This window comes from Cryptomeria japonica, chromosome 9 (genome assembly GCF_030272615.1).
Source record: "Cryptomeria japonica chromosome 9, Sugi_1.0, whole genome shotgun sequence".
NCBI lineage: Eukaryota > Viridiplantae > Streptophyta > Pinopsida > Cupressales > Cupressaceae > Cryptomeria > Cryptomeria japonica.
In genome coordinates, this window is record NC_081413.1 from 748,382,329 (window position 1) to 748,401,348 (window position 19,020).

The following is a 19,020-nucleotide window of genomic DNA, read 5'->3' on the forward strand; positions in this document are numbered from 1 at the left end:
ATTTAATGAGTTTTAAACACATTTAGTTTTCTGGTTTAACAAGTATATGATTTTTTCTTTAACAAAATAGATGAATTTATATTATAAGATATCCTTCTTTCTATAAGAAGGAAAATATTTCAACCTCTTTTACTTTTATATTATTTTTACAATAGACATTCTTTTCATGATTTCAAATGAAGAGAAAGGCTCCAAGCTCCAAGAAACTTTAAGATCAATGTTAATAGGAAAAGTGCTCTGCACCCTATCAATATGTTATCATCAAGCCATATAAGACTCTAGCTATCCATAAAACTAAAATAATCAACTGAAAATGGATTATAATAAGAATACTAAATAATAAGAGAATGTATAATCATTTACATAGACATAAACAAAAAACAAGAGCTTTGATGGAGCTAGAGTCCCTGCCTTCTGTAAGTAATGGAAGGAATGAAGCATCGCAGTAGAGAATGGAACATAAAGGCATTGCAGCAGAGAATGGAACATAAGTGCTAATGTTTTTTTTTACGAGTATAGAAAACATGAGTACAAGTTGAAGTAAGTGCCTGTCTTTTTGTAGTGTAAAAGAAAGTGCTAATTACAAAATAACATGTTTTCTAATAATATGTTTCAATGTCTACGAACACTGCTGAATACCAATATTATTGGTTTCAAAAGGCAGGAAAATGCATCACAAAAATATTTTGTCAAATGGTACAAGTCCAGATCTGAAATAGAGAGTTTTTTCTTTTCATAATGATAATATTTTCAATATGACCAAACCACGCGATTCCTTAAAGTGCTCTATAAGCAACATGACATAGAAAATTCATTTGAAAACCTATAATATTTTGGATCATGTATTGTTATTTTTTGCTTATTTGAATGCTGACTATCTACATAAAATTAATATAACGGTTATTTTCCGTTTCAATTTTTTATTTTGTTTATTTATTTTATTTTATGAATGGAGTTTTCTATACGAAAGCATACATAGGGTTACAACAAATCTGTGTTTCCTCAACCTATACCCATTCCCTGCTAAACCAGAACTACAGGTTGGTGATCAGAATAAGGTTGCAACCAAACAGAAAAACATGATACGTATTGTAAAATTAAAACAATTTTATTCGACAGTATAAATGAATATGGTAAGGAAGAAATTATATTAAAGTCCTTGGATGATCACAATTGATTAATGGGGCTGCAAAAGATGAACAGTTAAAATACAACTAGAAAAGACATGCTTAAAAAAGATATCCAAGCAAAGTCAAAATGAGGCTTTCCAAACAACTATTACTATTTCAAAGGTAACCCTTTGTAGTAGAACCACACTGTATCTGTCCTAGGAAGCAAAGAACTCTGAAAAAAGAGTGCATGCATTATTGGATTCCAATTTATTAATTTCCCATGCCTTCTTCAATGCAACAAAGAATTAGTATTTGATTGTTTCTGGTTGTCTTTAATTGAACAGACGTGTTTGAAATTCTAAGTGGGTATGACATTATGAAAAGTTAGAATATAAATAATGAGCTCTTAGACAGAGATTACAGCATTAGTAACCTCACTGATAATCTTCAAGGCATATTCAGAAAATCAAAATATTGCACGCCAGAGGATATGACAGAGAAAAAGACATTGTTTTGTTTTAGAGGAAAGTTCAGACGGTAACCCCCCTTGTTCCCGTGCTTCAATTCTCTCCATAACTGTGCTTCAATTCTCTCGTTGTTATTTGCTCAAGGTTTTCTCATTGTTATTTGCTCATTGTTACAATGAATTTTAAATTTTCAGATTTAGTCAAATTTTACTATTTAGTAATCATTAGGCTCCTATTAGCATTCTCTCACCCTCTCTATCTCACTCACTTTATCTGCCCCGAATTTTAGACCTATCTATCTGAAGAGCACTCAAATATACTGAGAGGTGGGGGGGGTTGTGAATCAGTATATTATAGTTTTATTTTTAATCTTTAAATCAAACTGAAATGATACAAATTATAATGAACACAATACTTTTTCTCGTGGAAATCCAATGAGGGAGAAAACCACAATAAATTATTTAAAAGTTTCTTTTACAATAAATTTAGAGGTACACAACCCCTTTCTTGTATTTTGGGCACCTACCCACTGGAAGCTCTAACTCCAAGCACCAACTCCCTAACCTGACTTTGTAGGCTCCAACCTACAGGACACACCAACTACCAACTCCCTAACCTGACTTTGTAGGCTCCAACCTACAGGAAGCTCCAACTCCCTAAACTGATTTAGTGAGGGTTAACTCACAAGACTGAAGCTTCAACTCCACCTAATCCTTTCACTCTCTCTCTCTGCAGTCTGAGAAACTTTCAGACTTTTTTTTTTTCACTGATTTGGACTTACTCATTCAACACAGTATTTAGTCACCTATATACTTCAGAAATTTATATAGGATTTACAATATCTATCTGATACACAAGTTCTGCACATTCTTTTTATCCATATACATATCACAATTCCCTTTTTAATTTTCTGGGAACTCTCTATTCTTAGAGGTATAGACTCAGAAATATATTATATAATTTCAGAAATTATTCAGATATAACTTCTTCAACATAATTCTCACTCCTTTTATATATAAGTATACATAAATAACTTCACAACATATGTATGCAGCAGTAGATTCCTTTTTGTTTATAATTAGTCTCTCATCATCGATACTTCACACTATTTCTTTCACTCTTTTATATTATCCAAATGGCTTTTTATTAAAAGATTGTGTCTTTTAATAACAATCGTATTACTTGTATCCTTTTGATAAACTAAACTTACATTCTTTAGATGCATCGCATCTCTTAAGAATAAGCGCCTTACTTCATTAAGTCACATCCTCAACTTTGTGCCTCATAAAAAATATCCACTAAACGTATCTTTGACTAATCATTAATTTTGCTTGCCACGTTAATATTAGTTTACCGTTGGTTATAATAAAATCGATATTATCGATGCCATATTTCATAACTATCATTAACCATCTCCACCGAAACAAATAAAGACTACTTAATTTAATCTTTATTATATTTTTCAATTCCACGTCTTCAAACAATGAATCGCTGCACTCTTAAGTCATATTCGCCGCTATTTTTCTATATCACATATGATGATGATTTCATATTCAAAACTTTAATCGCTTTTCATAATTTTAATTCTTTATGAACTTGCATGAAGTCGTCTTTTTAGCGTTCTTGTATATTAGCAATCGCTCCATATCATTTTAATATTCTTTCCTTCGCACCATTCATCACATCCTCCATTAAGCTTTATTTGATGTTCAATGCAATGAATGTAATTGTCTCTAATCACACAGTTGCTGTGTCTTCTGCTATGGCCATGATTGTGCCTCGAACCCATGATCTACTCATCTCCTATCCATGTCCTCCTCCATACTCCACGCTAATAATTATGAAAGAAGTCAACCCGTGAGTGGCAAATAGAATGACAAGTGTATTTACCTTAATAATCTCTGTTGTGTTTTATCTAATAAATATGACGAGGTCGCCATAATATTAATTGTCCTTTGTCTACAACAAATCATTGATAGAGTTAGTCTTTAGTATGTTGTATATAAGCAGATTCTGCTGTGACCTGTATGTACTGTCATCTATATGCTGTCATATATATATATATATAGCAGATTCTGCTGCGACCTGCATGTACTGTCATCTATATGCTGTCATATATATATATATATACTGTCATGTATATACTATACATCTGTATGTTGTGTATGCTGTTTCTATGTTCACTGTATGATCAACATCATCAAACAACGGTATGGGCATCATCAACTATATATCTATATGCTGTCATATATATATATATATATATATATATATATATATAGCAGATTCTGCTGTGACCTGCATGTACTGTCATCTATATGCTGTCATATATATATATATATATATATACACACTTACTGTCATGTATATACTATACATCTGTATGTTGTGTATGCTGTTTCTATGTTCACTGTATGATCAACATCATCAAACAACGGTATGGGCATCATCAACTATATAGCAATTGTATAAGCAAACATAGTAATTACTTTGACATCAATAACAAGTTTTTCATCACTATCTCCCTATCACTCTTCCTCTATCCCCTCTCTCTACCACTCTCTATCTCAGTCACTCCTCTCTCCCCCAAAATCTAGACCTATCATTTGTTGTTTGTAACTAGGATAATGTATGGGTTCGGATTGCCTTAAGGCAACATCCGAACCCACTTAGGACTGGGCCCTATCCTAAAGGGTAACGTGCCCTAAGATTAAGCCCAGCCCTATCCTAAAACCCCGCGCCACAATAACAAACATTGGCGCCAAAATGAAAGAGGCCGACTTGCAAAATAAAAGTTAAAGATGCATATAAATAAAAGACACTTTGCAAATCAATTTTACTCACCTTCATTCAGCGAATTAGCTCTGCCTGAAAAGTGCGAACCTACTCTTGGAGGGTGCAAAGTTGACCAGACTTTATGCGAATTAGTTCTAGAGGACAAAGACAATTTTGGTGCAGAGATTAGAAGTGTAGATCTGTCATTCAAGAAGGATTCAAATTTGTCAAGGAAGCTAAGTATTGTACTTGTGCTATCAAGAGAATATATAATTTGACCTGAGGGTCTTTAATGTTGGGTTTTTCCTCCTTGGAGGTTTTCCTAGGGTATTTGTGTTTGTCTCTTGTTTACTTCCTTCATTTCTGATTTTACTGAATTATGATTTACTAAAATGCTACAAATCTGATTACAATCTAGGGCATAATTAAAGGATATAAATCTGATTAACAATCCTAGGGTATAAAATTACATGGTATCAGAGCCAATGTGTCACTAACTTCTACTTTTAGTAAATCATTTGTTGCATATAGCTGCTGGTTGTTTTCAGATTAAAATGTTAGGTTTGAAGGTTGAAGATAGACTTGAGGGAGCCATTGATTTTGCTGCTTGGAAGGTCCGTATTCTATTGATCCTTGAAGAGAATGATCTGCTGAAATTTGTAGAAGAAGAAAGGTTGTCTCCTCTAGAAGATGCTGAAGAGTTGAAACAGTTCAAGAAAGATTCACTCAAGGCTAGGAGGATCATAATTGAGTCCGTCAAGAATCATCTTGTCACTGTCATACCAAAGTTTGTGTCTGCCAGGGAAATGATCAAACACTTGGAAGGGATGTATGAAGTCAACAACCTTAGCAGGGCACTTGCTCTAAGACATTAGCTTCTTCACATGAAAATGAAAGAAGAAGACTTAATCATAGCCTACTTCATGAAGATCAATGAACTAAAGGACAAGCTAAGCACTCTTGATTGCCAAATCTCGGATAAAGATCTTGTTATGATTGCATTAAATGGTCTACCTGATGAATGGGAACCATTCATTCGTAGCATTGGTGGAATAGCTGATCGTCCCAACTTTGAGCGTCTTCAATTTGATTGCATCGAAGAGGAATCTCGAATTGAGGTAAGAGGAAAACTCAAGAACTCTCACAAAGATAATCATGTTCTCTTAGCTAAATCTAGGAAAGGTGGACATTGGAAGAAAGAAAAGAGAAGCAAAGATTTTAGATCCTCCTCCTATGATCCAAGGAAGAAGTCAAGAGATTCCTCTCACATTCGTTGCTTCAGATGTGATAAGTATGGTCACTATGCCAGAAATTGTCAGAATGATCCAAAGGAAAGGGAAGTCAACTTAAATGAAGTTGCCGAACAAAGTGAAGATTATCTTCTTATCTCTGCTCTATCCAGCAATGTTCCTACGAACAACAATACGTGGATACTTGACAGTGGTGCCTCCAGACACATTTCAGGTTTCTGTGAGCATCTCTCAGATCTGGTTGAAAAGGACACCAACCTTCATGTAGTAATCGGTGATGATGCTCGATACTCGGTAAAAGGTTCTGGTACTACATCTTTAAAACTAGATTCTGATATTTCCTAACAACTCTGTGATATTCTCTTTGTACCTAGTATTAAAAGAAATCTTATTTCCATTTCTGCCTTAGAAGATAAGGGTTTGCAAATAGCATTTTCTGAAGGGAAAGTACTCGCTTGGCCTAAGAAATCGAATTTCAAATCTGCTCGTATTATTGGAAATAGATGTGATAGTTTATATAAGTGGTGCACGAGCACCTAGTTGAGTAAAACTCTCATTTTTGAGTATTTAATGCTTTTATGTTTGTAAAGTTTTGTGTTAGGTTTATTGTGTTGTTTTAGGTTGTTTTGTGTCATGTTTAGTGGTATTGATCTCATTTTGGGCTCTAGAGATCGAGTTTTGCCTTTTAGACCTTGAGTTGACAATTTTTGGCAAAAATGTGCAAAATTGCCAAAAAGGACTTCTAATGCTTTTCAAAGTATTGAAAGATGTTTGTTAGGTGTTTTTAAGCATGTCTAAGTTGTTTAGACAAGTTGACAAAGTTAGATTGTCAAAAATGCTTCATTGAGCAAGAAAAGTTGTCATTAGGTTTGAAACGTGGTCAAAAGTTGTCATTTTTGGGTTTTTTCTTGCAAAATGTAGTTGGGAAAGCCTCATGTCCGTACTGGGTTTGATAACTACTTTGTCACACTATAAAAAGACCTTCCTTTTCCTTGGACAAGGTTGGGAAATGTAATGACAAAGTTTTACTAATGAGAAAAGAACAAAAATCTGGTTTTTTACCTTGTTTTTCCTTCCTTTTGAATAACAGTCTGTACTGTAGCTATGCAAATCCGTACTGTACCTTATTGGAAGTGGAAATGTTGATATTATAAAGCTTCCCATGTAATTGTTTCATTGGTTTTTCATTTGTAAGGTGGTTGTGTAAAATTGTTTGTTTTCTGTGTAGTTGTTGTCCTGACAAGGACTTGGGGTTTTAAAATGCTTCAACTTGGTTGATCCAGGTCTGGGATCCTTCCAATGGATTTTGCCAAGTTGATTCATGTGTATATAGTGTACATATATTTCATTTTGTGCTAGAGAAGTGTTTTGAAGATGCATTTGAGTGAGAACTAGGCAAGTTGGAGCAACTCGGCTAGTTCATGGTTAAAACTCAAGATTTACATCTAAAACTAATTTGGAATGAACAAATCAATGAGGCAGTGGTCTATAAGTATGGTCAAGAGTGTTGAGCATCATCTTGGCTTGTTGGATTAGCTTGTTTTATCAAACATTCCCATTTTGTAAACAAAACAGTGAATTCCCTGTTTTTGTGAATGGTGTTTGTAAAATGTTCATTGGAATGCTCCCAAAAGCATCATCCATGCCTTGTAACTGAGAAGGCAATGTAATAGGAGTTTCTCTAGTATTTTGAAGACCTCTCTGAGGTATTCTTCCTATTCAAACTCTTCATTATGCAGGTCTAAAGAGATGGTAGCAGTTGACTGGTAAAAGGCAACACATTGACAATGACAGTGGTAATTTATTGTTTTCTCACTTTTTTGACAAGTGTTTGGCAAAATGCTTGAATGGAAGAGGCAGGGATTACATGTTGAAGACATGACAGAGGTCCCATGAAGGTCTAGGCACTTGAAGAGGTGCATAAGGAAACAAACCCAGTGATTACACTCCTAAACCCTCCAAAACCCTACTTTTAAGCCAATTTTTGTGGACAGTCACTAAACTAACTTGGTGGAACCTAAAACCATGAAAATCTCCTTGCTATGACCTATTTAACTTCATCCAAAACAATTTCCATGGTCAAGAAGCCCATCGGTGGGCAGGGTGAACAAAAACATGACCAATTAGCCCTCCACGAGCTAGTGGCCATGTTGGTTGCATAACACACAAATGGCAGTTTTTGAAAGAATACTCAAACCCGATTGTAAGGAGGAGGGGCTTGTGAAACCTTAGGAGAACAATCCTAAACAGTGTGATAAGTGTCAGATGGAGCCTTGGACAGTGCATAGCCTAAATTGGAGGTTTTGATCCTTTGGTGGTGCATTTGAGCAAGCAAATGACTATGAGCCTAAAACCAAGTTTGACTAGCAAACCTTGAACAAAACTTTGCTGCCCCCACATGTTCATGTTGGATTTGCTAATATGCATTGGCAACAACAAGTTGGATGCCAAGAGCAGGGGTTGAGAATGAGTAGTTGGGTGGAGTGAGTGATTTGAGTAGATTGAGCATGGGTGAGAGTCATCACCTAGAAGGGAGCTTATTAGGCAAGTGAACCATGGAGTACTTGGCACTATAACCACAAGACTGATTGTATAAACATATACAGCAGACTCAACAAGTCTTTGGGTAATGAATTGAACCTTTTGAGCAAATTAGTCTCTTGAACACTTTCCTAGCAATCTCCCTATCATAGTGGTATCAGAGCCAACAAAAGATTCAGGAGAAAAGCAACATTAGGCAAACATGGTGACTAATGCAAAATTGGCTAAGAAAGTTGAAGAACAAGAAGAGGAAAATATGGCACTTAGAGAGAGATTAGATCAACTAGTAATGAAACTAGTTGAAGTAGAAGTCAAAACTGAAGAAGTCCATGATAAGGTTGGAGATCGGGGTAAAATGATGGCAATAGAGAATGAAGTCCCCATGCCCGACCCTGTCATTGAGCAAGAACCATTCTCGAAAGCCTTGAGAGCTACGAGTGGTAAGACCTTAGAAGGAGTGACCCTTTTCAGTGGGAAGATGGATCCAGATGCTCTAATAGAGTGGATTGAAGGGTTAGAAAGCCATTTTGAATGTGATGGAGTGACTGAAGCACAAAGGGTTAAGGTGGCAAAATCTGAAAAATAAATTGAATGAATGATTCAATAATCGGATAATCTATTCAATAATATACAAGCGTATATATAGAGATTACAAGACAACGTTTTAAATTAAGAACAAGTCGTTTAAAGTGAACTACGAAAAAGCTAAACGCTAAATAAAGCTTAAAAGCTAATTAATTAAAAAGAAAAAGCTAAATGCTCAATAAAGCTTAAAAGCTAATTAACTAAAAAGCTAAATGACCATTAAACAAGGAACTAAATATAGGTGACTAAAATATAATTAAATATTCTAATACTCTCCCTTAATGGTCATTCTATCTACTAACTACCCTACAGAAGACACTGCAAGTCTTTTGATCACAAATGAAAAGAACACTCTGTTGCGGTGGAGACCCTCCTTGGATCTGAAAAGTGTTAATGATCAAGAATACTAGAATCCATCCAACCTGACGTTGGGTGACCAAACTGAAACCTAAAACCATGATTTTGAGGAAAAATCGGCAAACCCTTTTGCAGAAGAGTACCAACTCCAAAACTGACTGCAAGATACCACGGTTGCAGATGTTCACCCTGGCAGGTGCGACCCAAACTAACTGCAACAAAGCACGATTTTGAAGAAAAAACCGTCAAACCCTGAAATAGGAACCCTCAAAAAGAGAATTTATGATTTTGAGGAGAAAATCGAAAAACCAAGAAATCTGAGGTTACAAATCATCGTTTTTGTGGAAAAAAAGGTAAAACCCAGATAATTAAAATCTTACGCGAATATCGTGGATTACAGATGAGATAATTTTAAGGGAAAATTATAAACCCAACGAACAATTTTTGAGGAAAAAATCGTGAAAACCCTCCCATGATTTTTTGTGGAAAAATTTAAAAAAACGACTGACAAATTTTCAGGAAAAAATCATGAAAACCTTGGGACCTGTAAGACGAGGTTTGGCCTAAATCAATCTGATCAAGGCAATGATATTCAGATATCGTGAACATGCACTATTTCCAGGTGTTGTGGTTGAGGCCACTGAACTTCTAACTATGTTCCAACATGATGTTGGTCAAAGATGCCATCACGAAAATGGAAGTTGAATGAGGTCAACCTAGTGAAAGCATGAGATAGAAGAATCTGATTCAAAAATCAGAATAGAAGCAGCTGCACAAAAAATCTGAAACCTTGGTGGAGAATTCTGGCACGAATTCTAAGGCACGAATTTCGAGGTTTGGAAGAAACCCATAAATTAAAAAATTTCTGCAAACTTAAAACAACATAAATGGTGCCAAAAAAAAAATAGCAAAAATCCCAACGTCCACAGAAATAGCAAAAATTGTGAACTATTTTTTAATTCCAAGGCAAATTTGTCGACACAAAATTTGAGGTACGGAAAACGAGGCATCTAGAAAAATATGAGACCAACCCATAAAATCTCTCGAAAAACCCACCAAGAATCTGAAAACATAATGAAATTTCGACTTGAATTGAAGGGTCAAAACCCTAGTTGAAAATTGCAGAAACCCTAGAAAAATTTTCAATCTGCAAAAAAAAACCAGGTTGCAAGCCCAAAAATCTCCAGAACTCTAAAAAAAACATGAACTGCTGCCCAACATAGAAATTCACCCACGAACCAGAAACCTTCAAAAAGCCTTCTAAAAAGCAAAATCGTTTTTTAATTAAAAAACAATAAAAAACTCTGGAAAATATTCTAGAAAGAAGGGCATGAATTTTTATTAAAAAATTCGCCAAACTTTAAAGAATCCTATCGACCCGCTCTGATACCATGAAAAATAAATTGAATGAATGATTCAATAATCGGATAATCTATTCAACAATATACAAGCGTATATATAGAGATTACAAGACAACGTTTTAAATTAAGAACAAGTCGTTTAAAGTGAACTACTAAAAAGCTAAACGCTAAATAAAGCTTAAAAGCTAATTAACTAAAAAGAAAAAGCTAAATGCTCAATAAAGCTTAAAAGCTAATTAACTAAAAAACTAAATGACCATTAAACAAGGAACTAAATATATGTGACTAAAATATAATTAAATATTCTAATAAAATCAAGGCTGAGAGGGGCAGCCTTAACTTGGTGGAAGTTCATCCAAGAGGAAAGGGTGAAAGAAGGTAAGCAACAACTAGCCACCTAGAAAGCAATGGTAGCCAAAATCAAAGAGACCTACCTTCCTGAAGATTGAGATACAACTTCACAAGAAAAGACAAAACTTGAGACAAAAAGACTTAGATGTCAGTAGCTACACTGAAGAGTTTCAAAAACTGTGCATGAGATCCAGAGTAGTAGAGGATGAGAGCATAAAAGTGGCAAGGTACTTGAATGGGTTAAGGTGGAACATCCAGGAAGAGATGAGTTTGTTATGCCCACAAACAGTACACAAGTGCTATCAATTGGCACTTAAGGTGGAAGAGAAAGGTAGGAGAAATCAAGAACAAAACAACAGAGGAAGAGGTAGGGGAAGAGATGGTAGAGGTCATAGAGGCAGTTTTGGGGGAAGGAGCATAGATCAACGATCCCAGGGAGAGTCTAAACTTATTGAGCAAAGTGGGGATTCTCAGAGCAAACCCAACTATAGGGGTAGGGGGTCAAGCAACCCGAGTAGAGGTAGATCTAATGGACTAGGGAGAGGGTCCTACTTCTCAACCATGAAGTGCTATAACTGTCAAAAGTTGGGCCACCTTGCCTATAGATGCCCGGAGAAGCCTAGTTCATCTTATGGAGGTGAAAAGAAGGTAAACTATGTTCAAGAAGATGGAGGTAATACCAGAACTTCAGCATTGGACAACCTAGCTTCCGAAGATGGTGAGAGCTTGATGATCAAAAGAGTGTTAATGAAGAAGCCACATAGTACAGAGGCCTCACAGAGAAGAGCATTGTTCAGGATTAAGTGTAAAATCATGGGAAAGGTATGTAAGGTGATCATAGATTCGGGATCCATAGATAACATCATATCAGAGGAAGCAGTAAGCAAATTGAAACTACCTAGGATACAACACAAGGAGCCATACAAAGTCACATGGTTGAATAAGGGAAAACATGTGTTAGTAAATGAGCAAGCCTGGGTAGATTTCCACATAGGTGGATATGTAGATAGGATCCTATGTGACATCCTTCCTATGGATGCTTGACAACTGTTGTTGGGTAGACCATGACAGTTTGACCAAAAAGCACAACATGATGGGGAAAGAAACTCTTATTCATTTCAGAAAGATGGAGTAACCTATCAGATTCAATCCCTCATTGAAGGAGAGAGCAACAACAAAGTACCTAACATTTTGTTAGTAAATGAGAAAGAGTTTCATAAAAACACTAGAAGAGGGTGAAGGCGTAGGATTTGCACTCATAGTGAAACCCAAGGAAGAAAAGGTAGAAAAGAAAGTTGAGATACCATATGAGGTGCAAAAAATCCTTGGTAACTTCAAACAAATAATCAGTGATGGTACACCTGCAGGCTTACCACCTCCTAGAGCCATTAGCCATTAGATTGACTTCATACCCGAAGCCTCTTTGCCCAATAAGGTAGCCTACAAGATGACCCCTAAACAAAACAAAGAGGTAGCCAGACAAATACAAGAACTCTTAGACCAAGGGCTGATTAGGAAAAGCATTAGTCCTTGTGCAGTACCTACAGTATTGGCACCTAAGAAGGGTGGTACATGGAGACTTTGCACAGATTTCAGAGCCATAAACAAGATCACCATCAGATACAGATTTCCCATACCCAGGATAGAGGACTTGATGGATTGTTTGGGGGGTGCACAATACTTCAGTAAGATTGACTTGAAGAGTGGTTACTATCAGATAAGAATCAAGGAGGGTGATGAGTGGAAGACAACTTTCAAAACAAATGAGGGTCTCTATGAGTGGCTTGTCATGCCTTTTGGACTTTCTAATGTTCCCAACACATTCATGAGACTCATGAATGAAGTTTTACATGATTTCATTGGAAAATTTGTTGTTGTGTATTTAGATGATATTCTTATTTTCAGAAAGACTAAGGAAGAGCATTTGCAACATTTAGCTAATGTTTTGAAACAGTTATCTGATGAGCAGCTAACCATTAATCTAGAAAAATGTGATTTCTTGAAGCAAGAATTGGTCTATCTTGGTTTTGTTGTATCAGGAGGCAATCTGAAAATGGATCAAACTAAAGTTGCAGCAATAACCAGTTGGCCAATTCCTAAGACATCCAGTGATGTCAGAAGCTTCCATGGTTTGGCACAGTTTTACAGAAAGTTCATCAGGGGATTCAGTGAGATTTGTGCTCCAATGTTAGACACCATCAAAGGGGGTGTAAAGGTAAAATTTCAGTGGACAAGTGCAGCCAATAAGGGGTTTGAGTTATTGAAAACTAAAGTAGCTACTCAACCAGTGCTCATTTTACCTAGTTTTGATAAGCTTTTTACTATTGAATGTGATGTTAGTAATATTGCTGTAGGAGCTGTTTTAAGTCAAGAAAATAGACCAGTTGCATTCTTTAGTGAAAATTTGAATGATGCAAAGAAAAAGTACTCTTCCTATGATTTAGAAATTTATGCATTAGTACAAGCACTTAGGAAATAGAGACACTATCTTCTTCCTAAGGAATTTGTTGTTTACACAGATAATCAGACACTCAGTTTCTTGAACTCACAGGATAAACTGAATCATAGGCAAGTTAAATGGGTAGAATATTTACAAGCTTACACTTTACTCTTAAGCATAAGAAGGGTTAGTTGAATAAAGTAGCAGATACTTTGAGTAGAAGGTTGTTAACTATTCATGAGATTCAAGTTCAGAGTATTGGTATTGATAGTTTCAAGGACATGTATCCTACTGATGATGATTTTGCTGAAGCTTATAAAGTTTGTAAAGATTTTGAGAATAATTTCCATGGTGCATATGCTGATTTCACTTTGCAAGATGGTTTGTTATTCAGGGGTGGACAGTTTTGTGTTCCAAAGGGTTCTATGAGAGAGAACCTCATTCAAGAGAAGCACAATGGGTGCTTAAGTGGACATTTCGGTCTCAATAAGACCTTAGAGCTGGTTCAAAGGTTCTATTATTGGCCTAAGATGCAGAGAGACATCCAGAGGTATGTTGAGCAGTGCTTGGTATGTCAGAAAGCCAAAGGTAATTCCTCTAATGCTGGTTTATATCAGCCTCTTCCCATTCCACATAGGCTCTGGAATTGCATTAGTATGGATTTTGTGGTAGGATTACCTAGAACTCAAGCAGGATTTGATAGCATTTTTGTAGTGGTTGACAGATTTGGTAAAATGGCTCATTTTATTCCTTGTAAGACAACACATGATGCAAGTCATATTGCTTATTTGTTTTTCAAAGAGGTTGTTAGAATTCATGGTTTGCCTACTAGCATTGTTTCAGATAGGGATGTTAAGTTTTTTGGTCATTTCTGGAAAACATTGTGGAAGAGATTGGGTATTAATCTCTCTTTTGGTTCAGCTTATCATCCACAAGCTAATGGCCAAATCGAAGTTGTGAACAGGTCTCTTGGAAACATGCTTAGGTGCTTGACAAAGGAATATGGGTAGAGTTGGGATCAGCTCATTCATTAAGCAGAATATGCCTACAATGACAGTGTTAACCGATCTACAGGTAAAAGTCCATTTGAAGTTGTTTATGGCATGCATCCAAGGGGTATAATGGATTTGAGGGATATCACTAACTTGCAGCATAAGAGTGGAACAACAGATGACATGGCTCAGTCCATGAAGGAGGTTCATGAGCAAGTGAGACAAGCTCTCCAAGATACCTCTCAAAAAGTCAAGGCAAGAGTGGATGCTACAAAGAGAGATGCTCAGTTTTCCATAAGTAATTATGTGATGGTTCATTTGAACAAGGCAAGGTTACAAAAGGGAGTTCCAAGCAAACTTCAGATGAGGAGGATAGGCCCTTGCAAGATCTTGGCTAAGTATGGGTCTAATGCTTACAAAGTTGATTTGCCTACTAATGTTTCTTTGTCCCCCATTTTTAATGTTGCAGATCTGATTGCTTTCAAAGGGCAGCCACCTGAGGAGATTCAAAGAGTTTCAGATGTTTCCAAATCCCTTTCTGATCTATCTCTCCCTTCTCTTTCTTTTCCCCAAGCTGACCAGGTTCTAGACTCCAGAATTCTCAAAAAGACAAGGAATCACACCTACATGGAGCATCTCATCAAATGGAAGGATCAGCCTATCTCAGAGGCCACATGGATACCTGAAGTCGACTTTCAAAAAGTTGGCATACCTTATTCTTTGCTGCCTCAAGGAGTCACATGACTTCTGTGTCTTTGGGGGAGTATGGTGCAGGAGCACCTAGTTGAGTAAAACTCTCATTTTTGAGTATTTAATGCTTTTATGTTTGTAAAGTCTTGTGTTAGGTTGATTATGTTGTTTTAGGTTGTTTTGTGTCATGTTTAGTGGTTTTGATCTCATTTTGGGCTCTAGAGATCAAGTTTTGCCTTTTAGGCCTTGAGTTGACAATTTTTGGCAAAAATGTGCAAAATTGCCAAAAAGGTCTTCTAATGCTTTCCAAAGCATTGAAAGATGTTTTTTAGGTGTTTTTAAGCATGTCTAAGTTGTTTAGACAAGTTGACAAGGTTAGATTGTCAAAAATGCCTCATTGAGCAAGAAAAGTTGTCATTTGGCTTGAAAAGTGGTCAAAAGTTGTCATTTTTGGGTTTTTTCTTGCAAACTGTAGTTGGGAAAGCCTCCTGTCCATACTAGGCTTGATAACTACTTTGTCACACTATAAAAATACCTTCCTTTGCCTTGGACAAGGTTGGGAAATGTAATGACAAAGTTTTACTAATGAGAAAAGAACAAAAATCTGGTTTTTACCTTGTTTTTCCTTCCTTTTGAATAACAGTCCGTACTGTAGTTGTGCAAATCTGTACTGTACCTTCTTGGAAGTGGAAATGTTGATATTATAAAGCTTCCCATGTAATTGTTTTATTGGTTTTTCATTTGTAAGGTGGTTGTGTAAAATTGTTTGTTTTCTGTGTAGTTGTTGTCCTGACAAGGACTTGGGGTTTTAAAATGCTTCAACTTGGTTGATCCAAGTCTGGGATCCCTTCAATGGATTTTGTCAAGTTGATTCATGTGTATATAGTATACATATATTTCATTTTGTGCCAGAGAAGTGTTTTGAAGATGCATTTAAGTGAGAACTAGGCAAGTTGGAGCAACTCGGCTAGTTCATGGTTAAAACTCAAGATTTGCATCCAAAAGTAATTTGGAATGAACAAATCAATGAGGTAGTGGTTTGGAAGTATGGTCAAGAGTGTTGAGCATCATATTGGCTTGTTGGATTAGGTTGCTTTATCAAACATTCCCATTTTGTAAACAAAACAGTGAATTCCCTGTTTTTGTGAATGGTATTTGTAAAATGTTCATTGGAATGCTCCCAAAAACATCATCCATGCCTTGTAAATGAGAAGGCAATGTAATAGGAGTTTCTCTAGTATTTTGTAGACCACTCTGAGGTATTCTTCCTATTCAAACTCTTCATTATGCAGGTCTAAAGAGATGGCAGCAGTTGACTAGTAAAAGGCAACAAATTGACAGTGATAGTGGTAATTTACTGTTTTCTCACTTGTTTGACAAGTGTTTGGCAAAATGCTTCAATGACAGAGGCAGGGAATACATGTTGAAGACATGACACCCATGAAGGTCTAGGCACTTGAAGAGGTGCATAAGGAAACAAACCCAGTGATTACACTCCTAAATCCTCCAAAACCCTACTTTTAAGCCAATTTTTGTGGACAGTCACTAAACTAACTTGGTGGAACCTAAAACCATGAAAATCTCCTTTCTATGACCTGTTTAACTTCATCCAAAACAAGTTCCATGGTCAAGAAGCCCATTGTTGGGCAGGGTGAACAAAAACATGACCAATTAGCCCTCCACGGGCTAGTAGCCTTGTTGGTAGCATAACACACAAATGGCAGTTTTTGAAAGAATGCTCAAACCCGGTTGTAAGGAGGAGTTGGGGGCTTGTGAAACCTTAGGAGAACAATCCTAAATAGTGTGATAAGTGTCAGATGGAGCCTTGGATAGTGCATAGCCTAAATTGGAGGTTTTGATCCTTTGGTGGTGCATTTGAGCAAGCAAATGATATGAGCCTAAAACCAAGTTTGACTAGCAAACCTTGAACAAAACTTTGCTACCCCCACATGTTCATGTTGGATTTGCTAATATGCATTGGAAATAGCAAGTTGGATGCCAAGAGCAGGGGTTGAGAATGAGTAATTGGGTGGAGTGAGTGATTTGAGTAGATTGAGCATGGGTGAGAGCCATCACCTAGAAGGGAGCTTATTAGGCAAGTGAACCATGGAGTACTTGACACTATAACCACAAGACTGATTGTGTAAACATATACAACAGACCCAACAAGTCTTTGGGTAATGAATTGAACCTTTTGAGCAAACTAGTCTCTTGAACACTTTCCTAGCAATCTTCCTATCAATAAGCTTGCAGCTAATCCAATTCAAGCTTTCATTCATGAGACCCCTGAATCATGCGAGCTATGGCATAGAAGACTGGGACATCTACACTTTCAAGCTCTTCCCACTCTTAGTAAAATGGTTAAAGGTATGCCTAAACTCAGTTTATCTCATGATGATGCTTGTAAAGGTTGTGCAATGGGTAAGAATGTAAAGAATCCTTTTCATAAAAGCAATAGTAGGGCTAAAGAAAGGTTAGGACTTATTCATTCAGATTTATGTGGTCCTATGTCTGTAGCATCTCCTAGCGGTTTCCTATATTATGTTATCTTCATAGATGATTTCTCTAGGAAAACATGGATCTATTTTCTTAAATCTAAAGAGTCTGAAGAAGTCCTAAACATATTTAAAGAATTCAAAGCCTTAGTTGAAAATACTACAGGAAATCGAATTAAATGTTTGAGGTCTGACAATGGAGGTGAATACACCTCAGGTAGTTTCTATGACTTTTGTGTTAAAGCAGGAATTAAGAGGGAGTTCTACATTCCCTACAATCCTCAGCAAAATGGAGTTGCTGAAAGAAAGAACAGGACCATTGTTGAAGCTGCAAGAGCCATGATCCATGATCAAAACCTACAACCTTTTCTATGGGCGGAAGCATCCAAAACAACAGTTTATATTCAGAATAGATGTCCTCATCGCGCCCTAAAGGATGTGACTCCTGAAGAAGCCTTTACAGGAATCAAACCTGATATCAATCACCTAAGGATATTCGGGAGCCCGGTGTATGTTCATGTGCCTAAAGAAAAATGAAGCAAGTTGGATCCATCTGGAAAGAAAGGCATCTTAGTGGGATACAACGAATCTTCCAAAGTCTTCAGGATCTACATTCCAGGTCAAAGGTATGTTGAGGTAAGTAGAGATGTAACTTTTGAAGAAGATATTGCTTTCAAAAGATCTAAAGGTTCATTATCCAACAATAATGATATGGTGATTGAAAATCAAGATTCAATAGTTGATGCTAACCCTGAGATACATGAGGAGTCTACTAACCTTCTAGATCAAGAAGTTCAGAATGACCCATCAGAGCCTATGCACTCTACCGATATACCTCAGGATATTGTGGTCTGCAAGAAGAGACCACTTTGGGTTAGAAACACGATTCAAGATGCTGAAGGATTTGCTGCTCCCAGGAGAACCTTTAGAGATAGCAAGAGATTCCAAAATCACACCAACTACATTTCTGTGATGTGCAATATCATTGAGTCCGAACCTCACAATGTCGAAGAAGCTATTTCCCATCATGCTTGGAAATTAGCCATGGATGAAGAGTATGGGTCTATCATCAAGAATGATGTCTGAGACATTGTATGGGTCTATCATCAAGAATGATGTCTGAGACATTGTACCCAGACCCAAAGGTAAGTCTGTTGTCTCCTTTAAATGGTTGTTTAAAATTAAACATAATGCTGATGGTAGTATTGAAAAATATAAAGCTAGGTTTGTAGCTCGTGGTTTCTCTCAAAAGGAAGGAATAGATTATGAAGAAACTTTTACCCCTGTTGCTAGATATACCTCTAGTAGATCTATAATAGTTATTGCTGCAGCCAAAGGTTGGGAGCTGCATCAAATGGACATTAAGACAACCTTCCTCAATGGTGTCATTGAGGAGGAAGTCTATATTGAGCAACCAGAAGGTTATGTAAACCATAAAAGAGATTCTCATGTTTGTAGGTTGAAAAAAGCCTTATATGGGCTCAAACAGGCTCCTCGTGCTTGGTATGAAAGAATTGCTAAGTACTTACTAAGCTTAGGATTTTGCAAGAATGATGTTGATGCGAACATTTACTTGAAAGTTTATAATGATGAGATGCTTATTT